This window comes from Sapajus apella, unplaced genomic scaffold, assembly GCF_009761245.1.
Source record: "Sapajus apella isolate SASKATOON/1434 unplaced genomic scaffold, GSC_monkey_1.0 scaffold14, whole genome shotgun sequence".
NCBI classification, from domain to species: domain Eukaryota; kingdom Metazoa; phylum Chordata; class Mammalia; order Primates; family Cebidae; genus Sapajus; species Sapajus apella.
Genome location: NW_022436954.1, coordinates 22,818,416 through 22,838,059, shown reverse-complemented (window position 1 = coordinate 22,838,059; position 19,644 = coordinate 22,818,416). Strand labels below are relative to the sequence as shown.

The following is a 19,644-nucleotide window of genomic DNA, read 5'->3' as shown; positions in this document are numbered from 1 at the left end:
CATATTACCAAAACTGGCTCAAAGATGATATGTCATTTTGAATATCACTGTGCAGCTGTTTTTATTATAATAGTCAATAGCTAATGTAGCGTATAGATGTCCATATATGTATATTTGTCTCCACACATAAGTATATTATCAATATATACATTTATAATAAATTATATAGTCAATATGTGATAATGAAAACTATGTATTAATAGTATCTGCATATTTAAAATTTATTAAATGCTTATTATGTGCCAGGTACAAAATCACCTTGTCTAAATTATCTCATTTAATTCTCCCAATAACCCTACAGGGTATTTTTATACCTATTTTAGAAGTGGTTTAGATGGACACAGACATTTTAGAATTAGACATATAAACAGGTTTTATAGATGTTTAAAATGAACATTCAATTTTCTAAATATGATACTGAAGGCCCTAAATAGTCTAGTTGTGTATACACACATATACATGTTTAATATTTACACAGCTTACATTTCACATAGCACGTTTGCATGCATAAATATAGCTAACGTTCTCCTTACTTAAACACTGAAAGTTTTGTATCTTTTTTTATTTTCATTTTTATTTCAAGTTCTGGGGTACATGTGCAAGATGTGCAGGTTTGTTACATAGGTAAACAAAAGTTTTATATTTTGAATCAAGACACTAGTGGCTAAAAATGGAAACAGAAGAGCCAACTTCTTCTTTTTTTTTTTTTTTTTTTTAAAGACAGAGTCTCACTGTGTTGTCCAGGCTAGAGTACACTGGTGTGATGTCGCCTTACTACAACATCTACCTCCTGGGTTCAAGCAATTCTCCTGCCTCAGCCTCCTGGTAGCTGGGATTACAGGCACCCACCACCACACCTGGCTATTTTTGTGTTTTTAGTAGAGACAAGATTTCACCAGAGTCCTGAACTCCTGACCTCAGGTGATCCACCCACCTTGGCCTCCCAAAGTGCTGAGATTACAGGTGTGAGCCACCGTGCCTGGCCAAAGTCAACATTTTTATATCTCTCTTCATGTAATGCAAAGAACAAAATGAAAGATCACTTCTTCTCAGTTTCCACTATCTCGATAACATAAGACAAAGTTTCCTGTTATGCATCGAGGCCTATGAAGTAAGCATTTCCTACTGCCAATATATTAAGAGACATCAACTTGGACCATCAAATTTTTATAACAAATGATGTCTACCCTCATTACCCAACTCGCTAGGGGCAATGAGGGTAAACATCATTTGTTAAAAAAATTTGCTAATCAAATGCAATAGTAATGTTTAAAGTACTATACAAATAACATTTAATTTTTATTATTGATATACATTTGTTCTTCTCATTCTTTTGGAAGTTGCTTATTCATCAGTTGCAATCCTTCAGAATGATGCCAAGAACAAGTAAAAGATTATAAAGCCAAAACAGTGAAAACAAAATTTTCCAAGTTCATGAACTAAATATCAGGCCTCCTCCCATAAGAGAATTTTTAGGTCTCATTTCTCAGAGACTGTCTACTCCTGTTACAGACACGATTCTCACTGGTTTCATCGCATCTTGCCTGAACTACTGGGAGACACTTTCTGTTTTTACTGCCTCTATTCTTTCCTACTTCCAAGCCATTCTTCACATGAAAATTCATCATACTATTCAGAAGCTTAAACTTTCCATTGGGTTGCGATTTTCTGTTGGATAAAGTCTAGAACAGTTTACATGCTTTGGAAGTCCATGGTTGACTGAGCTCCTGGCAATCTTTCTAGCCTCCTTAACTAGATTTTATTTTATTTTTTTTCAGTCTTTAGCCACACTTGACTTTTAAAAATCCCTTTATTTTAATGCCTCCCGCTCTGGAATCAGGACCTGTACATATACTGTTGCATCTACTAGTAATGTTCATTCTTTTTGCTTTGCTAATCCCCACTCAGTTTTCAGATTGCCATTTAACAATTAATTCCTCATGAGGGCCTATCTTGTGTCCTACATGAGTGGGGTTTGTTCATAAGTGTAGCAACTGCTACAGCTCAGTCACAGCCTAGATCACCTTTAAATTTATAGTTATTTATGTCTTCAGTGCTTACTTCTGCTAAATTAAAATCCTCAAGAAAAACCATTTTGTTTTGGTCGCTAATCTACCTAAGAGAGCACAGTATATAGCACATTCAATAAATACTGTTTATCAGCTGATCAAATGTAGTTATTTAGAAAAAGAAAAGGCCAGGCGCAGTGGCTCACACCTGTAATACCAACACTTTTGGGGGCTGAGGTGGTGGATCACTTGAGGTCAGGAGTTCAAGACCAGCCTGGCCAGCATGGTGAAACCCTGTCTCTACTAAAAATACAAAAATTAGCTGGACGTGGTGGTACATGCCTGTAATCCCAGCTACTAGGAAGGCTGAGGCAGAAGAATTGCATAAATCCAGGAGGTGGAGGTTGCAGTGAGCTGAGCTCAGGCCACTGCACTCCAGCCTGGGTAACAAAGCAAGACTCCATTTCAAAAAAAAAAAAAAAAACAAAGAAAAGGCAAGATAGAGATCCTAGACTCTGACAGTTGATATTTTGATACAAATGATACCAAAACAGTATTTTTTTAAAAAGATAAAAATAAAAATCTCAGTAGAGTAAGAAAAATCCTCATACGTCAATAGTTCTAAGAGTTTCCTATATCATAATCCAGTACAAGAAACAATATTACAATGACAAGGACCCTGAGTGAACAATGAAATGTTTAAAAGCATTTAGTATTCATTTTTAAATAAGCAAGAGTTTTAAAAATAATTGTAGAGTAATTTTCATTACTCTAATTGTTAAAATAAAACAAAGGACTGGTACTTCAAGGGGTAATGTTCACTTACTTAGAAGATTAATTTGTATGTTATGCCTTATTTAACAATATGAGGTATATGAATAATAAGAGCTAACATTGTCTGCTTGTAAGTGGTAACATTCCTCTAAGTACGTCACATTTATACTCTTATTTAAGCCTGAGGAAAACTCTAGAAGATACATACTACTTACTACCCTCATCTTTTATATGAACAAATTGAGGCACAGAGAATTCGAAGGTACTTTCTTAAGGTCATACAGTTAACAAATACAGAAGACACAATTCAAAATAAAGCTGTCTGATCTGGAAGCAGCTCTTTTTAACACCTGCTAAGCAGCATTTAAGGGTCCCCAAAGAACATACTTTGTTTAGCCAAAGTTTTTTTCTCAGCTAGAATTAATGTTCATCTAACAAGGCAAGGGACTATGCCATTCATTTTGCAGACATTCTCTTATTTAATCTTCAGAACAGTCTTGTAAGTATTATTATTTTTAATTTATAAGTAGTTACATTAAGACTTAAGAGGTTAAGTTCCCAATGTCAAGCAGTAGAATCAAAACCCTGAGCCCCAGATCCACTGACTCTAAGGATTGAGCTCTTAATTACAAGAGTTCACCTGTCTAGTAAGAGAAGAATCTCTCACACAGCTCTACCTCAGCACTACTATTTGGAGTGGATAAAACTTAGACCAGGCTCCTGTCTGCAATCCCAGCATTTGGGGAAGCAAAGGCAAGAGGATCACTGGAGCCTAGGAATTCTAGAGCAGCCTGGGCAGCATAGTGAGACCCCCTCTTTATAAAAAATTTTTCAAAATTGCCCAGAAATGTTGGCACATGTGTGTGGTCCCAGCTACTAAGGAGGATGAGATGGGACTATCAGTTGAGCCCAGGAGGTCAAGGCTGCAGTGAGCCATGACTGCCACTGCACTCCAGCCTGGCCAACAGAGAGAAACCCTGTCTCAAAACAAACAAGCAAAAAACATCAGTTGAAGGGGCTACCCTGTGCACTGTAGGATGTTTAGCATATCCCTAGTTTCTATCCATAAGGTGCCAGTCTAAAATCAAAACTTTTTTTATACTTTGCCCAATGTCCTATAGGTAGAGATGCAAGGTTTCTTCCCATTGAAAACCACTGTACTAAGTAGTGGATTTTTCTTTTTGGAGACTTTTGGATAAAAACTAAAAACATTTCCACCACTTTATCTCTGTTTCCAATTACTCTGATTGCAGTATTTTTGTTAAAATAGACTATCTTTATGCAAGTTAAAAACCAGAATTTAAGCAGCAATTTCCTTAGTTATATTTTGGTTTTGTGGATTATCCACACATTTAGAAACCATTTAAATATCTTGTAACAGGACAATTCTTGGCTAACTTTGAAAGATCAGACAGATATAATAGTCCTTGTCTTACACAATTATGCAGATCAAACAAAAATATGCTTGTAAAACATTTAGCCCCATACCTGGATTATAATGAATGCCCAATTAATGTTTATGATTATTTTATTATCATAACTATCATTTGTGCAGTTTGCACAGATTACTTTTCTAGTTTATCTTCATATTTCCAGAAACTATCATAGTTCCTCTCCAGATTTACTGAAAACATTTACTTAGAGGTCATAATACATGTATAAATGCCAAAGCAAACTCATAATATGGATACAATCTTAACATCAATGGAAGCTGAGAATCAGGCACAGTGACAAATTGTTGAAAGAAAGTATTTTCCAGTAAAAGCTCAAACATCTAAGTCTATGGATAAGGCATATTCCAGTTATAAATAAGACATAAATAGTGAAAAGTGTTTTCACTGTAAGAAAAACTTTCAAAAAATGGTGCAGGTTTTATTCTTCCCTTCATACAAATCAACATGATACTCACTAATTGTGTAGCTTTTTACCAATTATCTTTCAATACAAAAGTACTAACAGAAACATAGGTACCAAACCCAAGAAGAAAATATCTAGAATGTTTAGCATGATACAGTCTTCAAGCCAAATCCATGGATCTGTTTATTCTCTCAAACCCAAACATAATTGCATGGCCTTATTATTATTAGTTGTATTCTTATTTTTACTCAAGGTATGGAGCTCTCCAGTTGCCTGTGCTTTGCTGCTTTATATGGTCGGTACCAAAACACCATCTCATCATTTGCCCAGGCCAGTCGTAAATGCTGAGACATTATAAAGAACAAGTGCCCAACAGAGAAAGAGCTATCAGGGTTCACAGCTTCATTCTGCCAGTCATGGTTCACTGTGGGCAAAAAAAATCCACCATTATAAAAAAAAAAAAAAAAAAAAAAAACAGCTACCACAAGGCCACTGCTCCAGGAAAAAAGCTCTAAGACCCAGATTTGGTTTTTAAACACATTTTGACCTCCAATATTTAAGAAAACAAAGCAGACAGCATGAACACACACAAAAAAGACAGGCATTTTTATGTCTCAAGTCAATGATTTCAGATGAAAAAGGAGCTCTCTAAAGAGAACAGCAGCTTCTGGCTTAAGGAGCTATAGGCCCTATCAAATTGTAATACAGCCCTAAATACTCCTCTGTAATTATTATTTTCCTCATATGACTTAATGGCTCTCATGGAAGCAAATAACTTTTAAAAATGTAATCTTTGTTCTTCGAAGAGCTTATGATCTAGCAGTAGAACACACTGGTATCTGTTAATTCTTTATTTCATGGGCATAGAGGAACCTATACTTTCCAGCACCCTCCTCACCACCACCTTCACAGTTAGGTGGGGCCAGATGACTTGTTTTGAACAAAGGATTATGAACAGAATATAGTGTGTCACTTCTAGGGAAAGGCAGAAAAAAGGTCCTTGAGGCACTCCCCAATCCCCAGTTCTCTTTTCCCCTGTAATAGCAATACGGAAGCCACATGTTGAGATGGCAAAGCTACTAACATAGAAGCAGATTGGCCCCTTGACAGAGGTCTTGAGAGGGAGCTTCCCTGGAGAACAGGAAGGCCCGTAGTAGACTCTCCATACATGGTAAAATAAATGTTTGTCGTGTTCATTCACCAAAGCTTCAGGGTTGATACATTATCACAGCGGAGTTCAGACTGTCCTGACAAATATGTCTCCTAACACTGTTGTCTAGTATGAAGTGAGTGCTTAAAATGTAGCTCTTTAAAAACAAATGTGCAGAGCGGAGAACACCGTTTACTGGTATCACAAAAGTTGAGATATGGATTACAAAGAAAAAAATCACAGTAATCTTGATTTATATTAAAAAGCAATTTCTGCATATTAAGCATGTGCAGACTATATATCAACCTACTAAATAGCTCAGGGAATACTCAGTACTACTCCATATTGCTGACTAAGGCACAGACAGGTCATATTCACATAAAAAGTTTATTACCACCATAAAGCAGCCCATATATGTTAGGTCCAAAGTGAATGAAAAGAGCAATCTAGTTAGAAGGAAGTGGATCTGAACTTTTACTCAATTCTCATTTTTCTTCTGCCTTTTATCTAAATTGCTTATCTTGGCATAGTACAAGCTACTTTGTGAAAAAAGAGAGGATGGCACTTTCACGACAGATATCAGCCTGGTGCTAGAGAGCTTTCGAGGTCCAGAGTCTTGCCAGAGCTCTGCTGGGCAGTGCCTGCACGGATTTGACCTCTGATTAGAATCGTTGTTACTCTCTATTTGCCCACTGATAAAGTGGGTGCAATGACAGCCCTAACAGGAGGCCACAGTATGGATTAGTTAGCACTTTGTATATAAAGAATCTGGGAAAGTGTTTGGTCTATGTTGGCAGCACCCAGTAAATGCTGGTTTAATTTCCTCATTCCCTTTCTCGTATTCTGCCACCCTCCATTCTACCTTCCTCTATATTTCCTTTCAATGTCTTGTTGTTTTTTGTTTTAAACTAAAAAATGAAGATAAACGCTAGATAATCATGAAAACCCTGATCAGTAGGAAATATCTATGCCCAGCTTATTGCCTGGAATTTGGATTTTGTAGCCTGATTTGACAAAAATCAAAATAATATCACAATATCTTACACCACCAAAGTTGGGGCATGAGAAGGAATAGAGAGAAGTGAAAGAAGGGTAAGCAACAGCACAAATGAGAAGGAATGTAAAGTGATCTGCAAACAGCCACAGCCCAAAAGAGTTTACAAAAAATTTAGTCTCGAAGACTTGATACTATGCACTTCCTGTATTTTAACTAATCCAGATACATTGACAACAAACTCAGCACAAATGGTACACTGCTTTGTTCAGTGGAACTCAAAAGGATCCAAAGTTTACACAGCAGCACAAGTTTCACATTATTGGTGTTCTTAAAGAGTATCTTCCAAGGGTAGGCAATAAAAGAGATGGAGTGGCATTTTCCAATCTTTTCTGGTGTCTTGAAGTCCATCTCAGCCAATACAGTCAATATCCATAAAAACAAATATCCCACACAGTAATTCCTCAACAGAGCCCTGTTCTGGCCACCATTTCCTGACATGTTCTTAAATATCTGTAAATGTTAAATTTATTTCACTTTCTGACTTTGGCCCCAAACTTGCTTTATGGTTGGATAATGGCTAATATTTTTTGGCTATCCTCACTTCTGTCCACTTTGATTCTCAGGCTGCATTGACTTTGCTGATACCAGATAATACCCCAGCCCCATTTTGCTTAGGCAACAGCACCATCCAGAACAATTGGAAATCAGAGGAGGCTAGCACAATCATTTGTTTTTTAAATGGCTAAGCACCAGCATATCAGAGGAAAGATATAAAAAATTTCTTCTTGGCCGGGCGCGGTGGCTCAAGCCTGTAATCCCAGCACTTTGGGAGGCCGAGGCGGGTGGATCACGAGGTCAAGAGATCAAGACCATCCTGGTCAACATGGTGAAACCCCGTCTCTACTAAAAATACAAAAAATTAGCTGGGCATGGTGGCGCGTGCCTGTAATCCCAGCTACTCAGGAGGCTGAGGCAGGAGAATTGCCTGAACCCAGGAGGCGGAGGTTGCGGTGAGCCGAGATCGCGCCATTGCACTCCAGCCTGGGTAACAAGAGCAAAACACCGTCTCACAAAAAAAAAAAAAAAAAAAAAATTTCTTCTTTATGACCAGGCAATACTCCAATGTAACTTTCATGAAAAACACTTATTTGAACAAGAAATGTAAATTCACCTAAAATTTTTGTTACGCATGAGTGTAAGAGTTACAAAGAAGGAACACCTAATGTATAAATGAGTTAGTATGAAAAAATATTTTAAAGAGGATTTGGAATTTTTCTCCCCTATCTTACTCATATACCTGCTGAAGGGCTGTATTTTATTTGCTAAGGGGATATGTTTATAAAAAAGGAGATGTTTCCTACTGCAGGGTCTAGAGAACTAGACCCAGTAGAAAAAAAAAAAAATCAACAGTTGATAAATCCAGCAAAACCACTGCCTTAAAATAGTATCCCTTATCTTTAACAGTCCCACACAAGACCTAGGGCTTAAGCTGAATTCCTAAAAATGACATTTAAATTTCAACATGGTACTACTTAAATTACTCCAACCTATGTCTCTGCTTTTGCTCTCCTATTCCTACAACATGTCGAAGACTTGGTCTCAGTATTTTCTATCTCTATGTGCAAATAACCATGTTCTAAATCATTACTCAAAGTCTTCCTCCTTTATAATGTCTTCCTAACTCCCCGGCAGAACTGATTTCAATTTCTTCCAGCTCTCTAAGCATGTTTTTGTCCACAACTAGTGTTTTTAAGTTCAACCTGCTTTACTTTTGGTTATTTTTTTATTTTTTTAATTTTTTTTTTTGAGACAGAGTCTTGCTCTGTCACCAGGCTGGAGTGCAGTGGTGCAATCTCGGCTCACTGCAACCTCCGCCTCCTGGGTTCAAGCGATTCTTCCGCCTCAGCCTCCTGAGTAGCTGGGACCACAGGCGCGTGCCACCATGCCCGGCTAAATTTTTATATTTTTAGTAGAGACGGGGTTTCACTGTGTTGGCCAGGATGGTCTCGATCTCTTGACCTCACGATCCACCCGCCTTGGCCTCCCAAAGTGCTGGGATTACAGGCGTGAGCCACCAGGCCCGGCCATTTTGGGTTATTTTTAATGTCCGTATCCTCTATGGATAAATTGACAGTATTTGGAACCTATCTTCTGTTTTGACCCTCAGTTCCCTCAGAGTGCCTCGTCCACTACTTTGTAACTTACCAGTCAGTAAATGTTTGCTAAATTGAACTTAAAATATAAAAAGAGGGGGAAATCTCAGATGGCCTCTTGCTGTTCATATTTGTATTAGGAAAGCGAAGGGTCCAAGCTAATGTAAACATGCAGTATGTCAAGGAAAAAGATAGTTAAGACAACCAATCACATATCCAAGATTCTTAAGGCAGCATTTAGAGACCTGTATTAGATGAGGTCTTGTCCAGAGACAAGCAGCAACTCTTCTTCCTTGGTACTGCATAGACTCTCTCTCTCTCTCTCTGGCCTGTTTATTCCTAATTATATTAAATTTAAACCCCTTCCTCGCTGCTGTCAGCCAGCAGCCCCAGCCAAACAGTGAAAGCTGAATGCTTTCTCAACACTTAATAATAAACCCAGAAAGTGTAGAAAGCTTTTTTATGGTGTAGCAAGATGGGTGTTAGCAAGGCTAAATGGTACTGCCTTGGCATATAAACCCCAACAAATGTTTCTTCTTGAGAAGATACTCAGTTGACCCTTAATCTGAAGACATAAAACTCTCCTACACAAAGTGTTGAAGACCGGCAGCATCAGCATCATGTGGGCACTTTTAAGAAAAGCAGAATCTCCGAACTCACTCCCAGACAATCTGAATCAGAACTGGCATTTTAACATTATCTCCAAATGACTCATATGTAGGTAACATTTTAAAGAAGCCTGGACACTGAATATTCCAGCATCAATATTTCATCTGCTTCCTGGCAGTCTCTTTGCTCTAAACCGTAAGATTATTAAAAAAATGATTTGCTTCTCACACCCTCTCCTCTAACCCTCCATGATTTTCTCCATTTAATATGTAATACAAAAAGACAAAAGATTTCTCTAATGCAGAGAATGTATACATTTCATTCACATACACATTCACATTCACATATTGTTAGATCCTTATGATATTCCTGTGATAGCAACCTGTATAACTTGTTACATATCACTTATGTAAATAAATGTCTGAGAACCCCCAAGTCTAAAGGTTTGAAGATGCAGACGGCTTCTGTCTACAGTCAACCAACTCTTCAACCTCAGGATTAGAGAATTCTGATTGCATTATCTATGGAGCCAAGAACTTAAATGCCCAGTTCTATCTTACTCTTGAATTTTTTGCCTTTTCAACTACCACAACCCAGTTTCTCCCACACAGACACTAAACATGCACACTCTTGATGAAAGCTTTTATAGTGGCCATTACATAATGGATTTGCTGTCAGTTTCTCTAAAATGTGCCTGCTGAAGGAGTAAAAAAGAAAAATCTAATCCGTGCTTATAAGTAATGGAGTTTTCAACTAACTAAAACCTTCTTGGGCATTTCTCTCCTCTATAGCATGACTTTTTAATTGGCTTTAGTCATTTATGTGATCAGAATATTTCCAGCAATGGGATAAAACACCATAGGTAATAATATTAAATATGTATTATAGTTGCATTAAGAAAGCATTTATAGTGTTAGGATGTTTACAGTGTTAGAATTATAATATAGTAAATTGTCAAACCAGAGCGCATTTTCAAGATGTTTAGTGTAATTCTAGGCCACTTTCTGAAGTAAATATCTCTACACAATGCAAAATATTAACTAAAACTTTAGGCTTCATCAAAATGCTTAAACACTGTTGTTTAGGCATAAAAATGCATTACTTTTATAAAAGCCTTTTGGTTATTGAAGAATGGACAGGTGTCCACAATTTAAAAATCGTCTGGGTGTAGTGGCTTACACCTGTAATTTTAGTACTTAGGGAGGCCAAGGTGGAAAGATCGCTTAAGGCCAGGGGTTCTAAACCAGCCTGCCAAGCATATCAAGACCCCTATCTCTACAAAAAAGTTAAAAAATTAGCCAGGCCCGGTGGTGCACACTTGTGGTCCCAGCTACCTGGGAGGCTGTGGTGGGAGGACTGCTTGAACCCAGGAGCTGGAGGCTGCAGTTAGCTATGATGGCACCACTGCACTTCAGCCTTGGCAACACAGCAAGACCCTGTCTCAGAATAAATAAATAAATAAATAATATAACATAAATAAATAATAAGCAGAGTATTAGAACAAAAAAAAAATCTTTAAAAGATTATCTAAGCCGATCCCTCATTTCCATTTTTTATACTTGGAAGGAAAAGCCCAGAGGCCACACAACTTACCACAAGTTCCACTGTTGTCTGACACTGTCTAGCTGATTAACTTTGGCCAGTCCCTTCTTTCTCACACAGTTTCTTGATCTGCAAAACGAGGTGATTGAAACTAGATGATGTAAGAGTCCCACACAGCCTGAAAATGCCATTTTTCTACAAGACTGGAAACCACAGCTTAGAACATTTCCTCTCCAGAAGCAACACACAGGAAGATGAAAAGATTTTTAAGTGGCACTTGGCACTATTGATGTTCCAACTCATTGATACTATAATCTCAGCTTGACACTTTAGAACCACATAGATTGCTAGTATCCACCTCAGACCAGCAAAGCAGAAGAGAAAGGCTGTTGGCATACTCTTTGCCTGAGAAATGTTGCAACTGAAAATCAGACCAGAGACACAGTAAATCTTTTCCTTCCTCTTCTGGAGATCTAGTGACTCCTGTCTGAGCCTTGCCTTAGGAATTTCTCCAGGAGAAATTTTTCACTGAGGACCTGGGAGTCCAGTCCTTGACTGAACCCCAGGCAAGGATGCATTTCCTCCTGGAAAGCTGCCTGCCTGAACAAGTCATTCAAAATCAACCTTAAAAGGAACTCCAGTCTCCAGGGAGCGGCACAATTTAGCATCTTTTAATCAGCTGTCTGGCCTTGTTTGGTCTTTTTTGAAGCCTTTTTTAATATTGTATTACAATTTTATTATGTTACTAATCAAAGAGTTGGTATGCATAATTTAAAAAGGCAAATTCAGCCTTTGAATGAAGACCGGGTCATGATCATGACTCATGCTTTAACTACATTTACTTATCTTCCATTCTTCATTCCTGTATGGGACAATAGCTTTTAAGTGGCTTTTATTTATTTTTTTAAATGAGTTTCATGTTTCGCCCCCCTTTCTCCTTTTCATTATTACTGTTTTCTAGCAGAAAATCAGAAAGTTGGGGAATGATTTAAGTTTGTAAAATCTGAGAGATCATCTGCACTGAAACCCAATTTTATTAAATGGTTTAGGAGATTTAAATGTAATAACAAGGCAGTACCCAGATACCATGTATGTAAAAGTGGGTGCTGCAAGTGTCCCTAGTAATTAAGCCAGTAGTTAAACCAGAGTTTAATTGATTAACTTTTATGACATACGCAAGTGAACCCGAAACACTGGGTCCTATTAGCACTTAATATGTAAAGAAAGCTAGTATCTGTACCTAATAATTGCATACATAATGTGGTCAACAGAGAGTATACAGATTCTAGAAAAAAAATGTATCTTCCAAAAAATAACAATTCTCTTAGTAGCATCATATTATTGTCATCTATTATGACAGGCCTAAAAAACCCAAGCGTTCATCAAAGAAGAAATTCAATAGAATGTTTTTGGCATGCTCTCCTTTTAACTAAAAAGAGAATATGAAATGAGAAGAGAAAAAGTAAGATTTTTTTATTCCAGTCTGAATAAAAAATATTCTTTGAAGCTCCTCATGGTATGCATGACAAATAAACATACATTTATTGCTTTCTGCAACAAAAGAACTGTAGTATGTCTCTTGGCAATTAATTAATGTTGTCTCCAATATTTCTAGAAAATTAATATCAAATTCATTGGAATGTGTCTTCTGGAATAATAGGACCTCTGGTCCATTTCCTGTATAGTAATGTAATGACAAGAAGATACATTTTTAAGTTTTATGTGTTCAAATTGGTTTAGAAAGGTAAATTTCTATACTCTAATTAATGTATATCAACAATTTTCAAACAATTTTAGCAATGGAGTTCTTCTTTGAAAGAACAGCTTGGGCCCAACATAAGCTAAGGCACTTTAAATGTCTATCATCGGCTAAGAATATACTTTATATTTTGTGGCATTCACCAAGTACCTTCATAGAATTTGAAAGGTAGTTAGAAAACTATTCTTAAAATTCAAACATCTCATATTATTGATGAGAAAACTGAGTCTTCAAAAGAAGTGCTATGTCTCACAGCTAGTTAGTGGCAAAAGTTAGAATTCATAACTTGTTCATTTATTCAACTGATGTTTATTGAGAGCTCTCCATGAACTCATTTTGTGCTGTTTCCTATGTATATCACATTTATTATTTTTTAATTGATCATTTAAATTTTATTTAATTTGTTATCATTTAATCACTTCCTAGCCATAAAAAGAAAAAAAAACATTTTTTTTGGGGGGGATAGAGTCTCTTTCGCCCAGGCTGGAGTGCAGTGGCGTCACCTTGGCTCTCTGCAGCCTCTGCCTCCCAAGTTCAAGTGAGTCTCCTGCCTCAGCCTCCCAGGTAGCTGGGATTACAGGTGCCCACAATCGTGCCCAGCTAATTTTTTTGTATTTTTAGTAGAGATGGGGTTTCACCATGTTGGCCAGGCTGGTTTTGAACTCCTGACCTCAAGTGATCTGCCCACTTCGGCTTCCCAAAGTGCTAGAATTACAGGCGTGAGCCACCACACCTGGCTGAAAACTTATGTCTGTTAACCAATCATCAAATCTGCATTCACCATGTCTCATGTGTAAAGAACTAAGAATATGTTAGAAAAAGGCAAGTGTACCTAGAAGTTTATAATCTGTTTAAGTAGTGGAGATGCACAAACAAGAAATTTGCTTTAAAAAACCAGGATGACATTTAAGGGCTAAGTATAACACAGCAATGAATAGGTTGGCCCCAGAAACGTATACCCCAAAATTTGGCCCTTTACATGCTGAACTAAAGAATAATCCTCATGGTCTCTCTGACAGCCCCACCTCAGCCCCCAGTCTGAGCTCTCAGTCTCTCAATCCTCTGTCTCCTGTTTCTCCCAAAGCACAGGATAAAGTTGTTCTCAGAAGTTTCCTTATGTAAAGCTCAGATCCACCAAAGAATTTTCATGAACTGAACTCGTATCATGGGAAGAAGGATAAATCTGTCAACACATCTGGATAGACTTTTGCCATAAACCATTGTCTGCTCTGCAGCCCAACAGACTTGGTCTCAGGCCATTACATGTTCTTCAAGCCCACTGAATTTTCCTAATAATCATTTACTCCCCTCAAAGTCATCTACGCTTCCTTACGTCACTTTAGGTGGTAGGGTAATCGCTGTGGTTCTCTCCTATGCACGTTAATAAACTTGTATGCCTTCTCACTTATTAACCTGCCTTTTGAGAGTTGGTTTTCAGCAGTGGGCTAAGGAGAAGTTTTCTTTTGGCCCTGAAGTATATGTTATGTAAAGAGAGATTCTTAAAAAGAGAGAGCTCATTGGGACTGACTTTAAGTATCTGAATAAGCTTAAATGAAGAGATAAAATTTGACCTTAAAGTATTTATTATTATTACTTTCATTGTACTAAAAACTTTCGCATATTCCATGACATCTGGATTGCAAGAACTGTATAAATAGACTTTTCCCAAATAATAGCTCATTAAAGAAACTAGGAGAAAATGGCATTATAACATCAATAGGCTCCTAAAGAGTTATTCAGCAGTTGGGCAGTTCATTCTTCATCTACTTTGTTTGTGACCTTTGTTGTAAAAATCCTGATCTTCATCCATGAATTAGGCCAGTAAGCATTTCAAAATTGACCAAATCTTCATCAATCTTGGTCATTCCTGCAACCAACTAGAAATTGTGTTCAAATTCATCTCTTATACAATTTCATGACTTAATTCTCACCCAAGTCAGTTACCTTTCCCTCCTCTAAAGAATGTAATTATCTACATTTTATTTGAAAACTCTTAGTTTTTTACTCTATTATTTGCATATGTTACTATATTATTTATGAATAAATGCCACTTTTCTCATCTATATTAGAAGCCCAAGAAAATGAAAACCATGGCTTATACCTAAATACAGTGTTTTTCCAAAGAGGCGCTTAATAAATAGTCACTGTTGTAATTTGCTTTCAATGGAAAAGCCCACACATGTTACAGAATCTAAACTAGTCAATGATTAGGTGCTGACAGTCTACAACTTGTTGCTTTTGATGATTTACTGATATGACCCTCAAATCCTAGTACCTTACATGTGATGCATTTTAATGATTTTCTATATTATTCCATTTCAATCTATTTCATTTTGAAAAATTACAAGTTCAGTGAATGATAAAATTGATTTTATCATCATCTCTGGGTTCATGCATTCAATCAAATTACTAATTTATTCTAAGGATTATTTGATTTACTTGTAGAATATAGATAACAATATTATTTCTTTCATAGGATTGCTTTTAGTATTAAATGAAATGCTACCACTAGCACTGTTCTTGGGGCTTAGTGTTCAATAAAGGCATACTATGTTTATAGATATTATTATTTTAATCATTTCCACCATTATATTAGTATTATAAATTCAACTTTAGATATTTGAAAACTTAATTTATGTTAAAATTCTTAGATACATGACTTCTAACTCTTTTTTTTTTTGAGACTGAGTTTTTGCTCTTGTTGCCCACGCTGGAGTGCAATGGCATGATCTCAGCTCACTGCAACCTCCGCCTCCCCGGTTCAAGCAATTGTCCTGCTTCAGCCTCCCAAGTAGCTGGAACTACAGGTGCCTGCCACCACACCCAGTTAATTTTTATATTTTTAGTAGAGACGGGGTTTCGTCATGTTGGCCAGGCTGATCTCGAATTCCTGACCTCAGGTGATCCACCTGCCTCGGGCCTCCCAAAGGGCTGGGATTACAGGTGTGAGCCACTGTTCTGGGCCCTAATGTCCTAACTTTTTATCAATTGTTAAAGGAAAAGAAAAAAGACAACAAATAGAATTGGTCATACTCCTTCTAGACATCAAATACTCAACATTATTTTGTTTTTGGTTAACTCTGCAGACTTTTGATTTAGTACTTCATCTCCGTAGTGATTAAGGAATGTGGAAAATAACATGGCATTTCATTTAGATGCTTCTTTGAGGTGACATACATGACAGATTCATTCTTCTAACTTAACTGTGATGAAATTCATCTCATATTCTATTAGCAGCAGAAATATGAACAGAAGCATGTGATCTCCCTCATCTCTACTATCTGTACCAGAGAAGAAGATATTAACTGAAAGAAACTGAAATATATTTTCCGGTTTTTTAATAATTCTGATATGAGCCCTCAAATCATTGCATACCCATGAGGTTATAAGTAAAACCATCATATTTTTATATTCATCTTGCTTAGACTGTAAAAGTAGGTAGTTCCTTTATAACTCACTACTAATACAATTTTAATCTAAAAAATAAGCATTAGAAACAAAAGGTATATGTGTGAGATCTATGTTCACATTTCTTCTAGTATTTATGCTCATAGGAAGAAACACTAATTTGTTTACTATTTATTCCATGACTTATCAGAAATCTAAGCATGTTCAAACACACCAAGAAAGAGAAATAATACCAACTGCTCAGTGGGAAATAAAGTGAGGCTGTTTCCCCAGGTGGAGTTTATGGTTGTCTTTTAATCACTGAAGCGACTGAATTTTTCCTCAATCTAAACTAATCTTGCTTGCTTTCAATCATACCCCCTCTGAGCCTGTAACTCCTCCCTTTTCTCCCTCGCTCTTTTTTTTAAGCTAATTTAAATATGGACCTTTTTTAATCACTATGTCTGCCATCGGCATCAACACTTCAAAAGACATCTCCAGTGCACCCACTTGAGTGTACCACACTTTTTTCATTTTGTTAATTGAATGGTTCTTAAACAACCCTATTATCTGCCCACAGCACTTAGCATTTTCCTATTATAAAGCTATCCTTTGTAATGTCTTCTCTGCCTACCAGAAAGGCTAGAATCTTGCTTTTAGTATCTCCCAACACAGGACTGACCATGAGTCTTTAAGCAAACCCCCATATTTTCAGATTACAATGGATTAAGTGAAAGTAACTCATTGAGAACTTATTCAAGCCAAGCTATAAAACGTATAGAATCCTATGACATAGATAACATTATACCCATTTCAAAAGAAAAAAATGGAAGCAAAATGAGATTCTATCACATCAAAAATCACAGAGAGTCAGTTTTTGGGGTGGGATTCCCAGAGTCCAGACTCTAGGTCATTACACTGTCAATACTAAGCACATACTGGTTTGCTCTCTGGGGGGGGAGGGGGTGTGTGTGTGTGTGTGTGTGTGTGTGTGTGTATTTTGTTTGTTTTTCTGTCTCTGATGTCTTTGAAGGTCTTGATATTCTCTGTTGTCCAGATAGAGGGGTCATGTTATCTTCCAGATGGTTCTAGCTGTTTTAAGTCCTCTCCCTGAATTCCAGTTCTAGAAAAGTTTGGAAGAATTAGCAGTCATTTGTAGGTATACTGACTGTACATGTACAAATGCCTGTAGGCCACCTGAAGCTAGGGAGTTTGGATAACTTCCTCTCCTTAGTAGAACATGATTTTATGTCTCTTCTCTAAAGAGGTTTTATATATGCAGCTTAAAAAACACATAAAGAAAAACTCCCATGTAGAGTAATGTTAACCTCATTTGTATGTAACCGTGAATCGAGGTATACCACTGTAGTAACTGCATACAGTAAAAGTCTTGTAACATGATTAGTTTTCTATACTTTCTCATCTTTGCATCTCTACCTAGGATGCCTCTCTGCCTTTCCATCCTTCCCTGGCTAAAGCAGTCTCATTCTTCTGGGTCAAGTTCCAGTGTCATTTCCTTTATAAAGCTTTTTTCAACATCTCAGTTCTCTCTCCTTGAGTTTTCCCAGAACTTTATTCATGTTCCCAAGATAGCACTAATAACAATGCATTATATATTTCTCACTCTATAGACTAGGTTTTTCAACTTCAGCACTGTTGACTTTTTGGGTTTTTTTTTTTTTTTTAGACAGTTTCCCTCTTGTTGCCCAGGCTGGAATGCAATGGCGTTATCTCAGCTCACTGCAACCTCCGCGTCCCAGGTTCAAGTGATTCTCCTGCCTCAGCCTCCCGAGTACCTGAGACTACAAGCATGCACCACCACATCTGGCTAATTTTGTATTTTTAGTAGAGATGTGGTTTCTCCATGTTGGTCAGGCTGGTCTTGAACTCTCGACTTCAGGTGATACACCTGCCTCAGCCTCCCAAAGTGCTGGAACTATAGGCGTGAGCCACCGAACCTGGCCTCTAATTTTTTTTTTGGATTGCTGCCTTGTGTGTTGTAGAATGTTTGGTAGCATCCATGGTCCCTCTCCACTGGGTAACCGTAGCATCAGGGAAGGTATGGTGGCTCATGCCTGTAATTCCAGTGCTTTGGGAGGCCAGGGAGGAAGTATCATTTGAGGATAAGAGTTTGAGATCAGCCTGGGAGACCTCAAGCATGGTGGTGTGACCCTGTAGTCCCAGCTACTTGGGATTTTGAAGCAGGAAGAGTACTTGAGCCCAGAAGTTCAAGGCTGCTGTGAGCTAGGATCTTGTATGTACACTCTGGTCTAGGTGACAGGGTAAGAACCTGTCTCTAAAAATGAAAAAAGAGTGGCACCTCCCCTTCAATTGTGAGGATGAAAAAGGTTTGAGGTAATAGATTCCCAGTTACTCTGATTTGCTCATTACATATTTTATGCATGTATCAAATATCACTTGTACCTCATAAATATGTCCAATTATTACATATCAATAAAAAATATGCTCTTTGGACATTGTCCTTTGAGGAATAGGTAAAACTACCCCCAGTTGAAGATGACTGCTTCAGATCAGAGACTACAAGGGCAGTGACTGCTTTTTTTCATCCTATATACCCAAGAGTATCAGGCCTGATACTGCTGTTACTAGAGTAACAGCAAGCAATTGTAATCTCTTGGCTGGAGGCCAGGCATGATGGCTCATGCCTATGATCCCAGCACTTGGGGAGGCTGAGGCAGGTTGGTAACTTGAGGACAAGAGTAAAATACCAGCCTGGCCAACATGGCAAAACTCCATCTCTACCAAATAATACAAAAATTAGCCAGGTGTGGTGGCAGGCACCTGTAATCTCAGCTACTCAGGAATATGAGGCAGGAGAATTGCTTGAACCTGGGAGGCAGAGGTTCCAGTCAGCCGAGGCCATGCCACTGTACTCCAGCCTGGGCAACAGAGCAAGACTCTGTCTCAAAAAAATAAAAACTAAATAATAATCTCTTGGCTGAAGTTAGTCTCATTTCTCAATAATAATATACAGAATTATAAAATTCACTGTATTCATACTTCATTCAAATGTGAAACAAAGTGACTGTTGAAGATGGATTCAAAAGTAATGAGATCAAAAGTATTTGCATATCAGAGTAAGAAAATTATGTTTTTGTATATTTAATAAAAAATTACACACGCTACATATGATCATGTGTACATATATGCAATATATTGCATATATGTATGTGTATATATATGCCCACACAAAAAGAATAACCTTTACGGGGAATTGCATTCAGGAAACTGTACAGAAGTTATCTGATATGTCTGAATACATCATACCTAATACTTAAATGCTCTGTTTCCTAAAAAAGGCCGGACTCTCACTTTTTTCCTTCAAAGATCCATTCATAAAGAAAGTGATGCTTATTTTAAAATTTCTTTTTTTTTTTTTTTTTTGG

General features: G+C 37.3%; 1 protein-coding gene across 14 annotated transcripts in view; it reads right to left on the bottom strand.

The window, feature by feature from the left end:
* LRRC4C (leucine rich repeat containing 4C) overlaps positions 1-19,644 on the bottom strand; it is a 211,957-nt gene that overhangs the window by 116,230 nt on the left and 76,083 nt on the right. For 5 of the 14 annotated variants that reach the window (XM_032282284.1, XM_032282282.1, XM_032282286.1 and 2 more), the window contains exon 2: positions 11,143-11,220. The exons of 8 other annotated variants lie outside the window; for them this stretch is intronic. The gene's annotated coding sequence lies outside the window, so the exon portion shown is untranslated. Of the gene's footprint in view, positions 1-11,142; positions 13,256-19,644 lie in introns of those variants that run through there. One more of the 14 variants, XM_032282283.1, reaches the window with a different exon arrangement.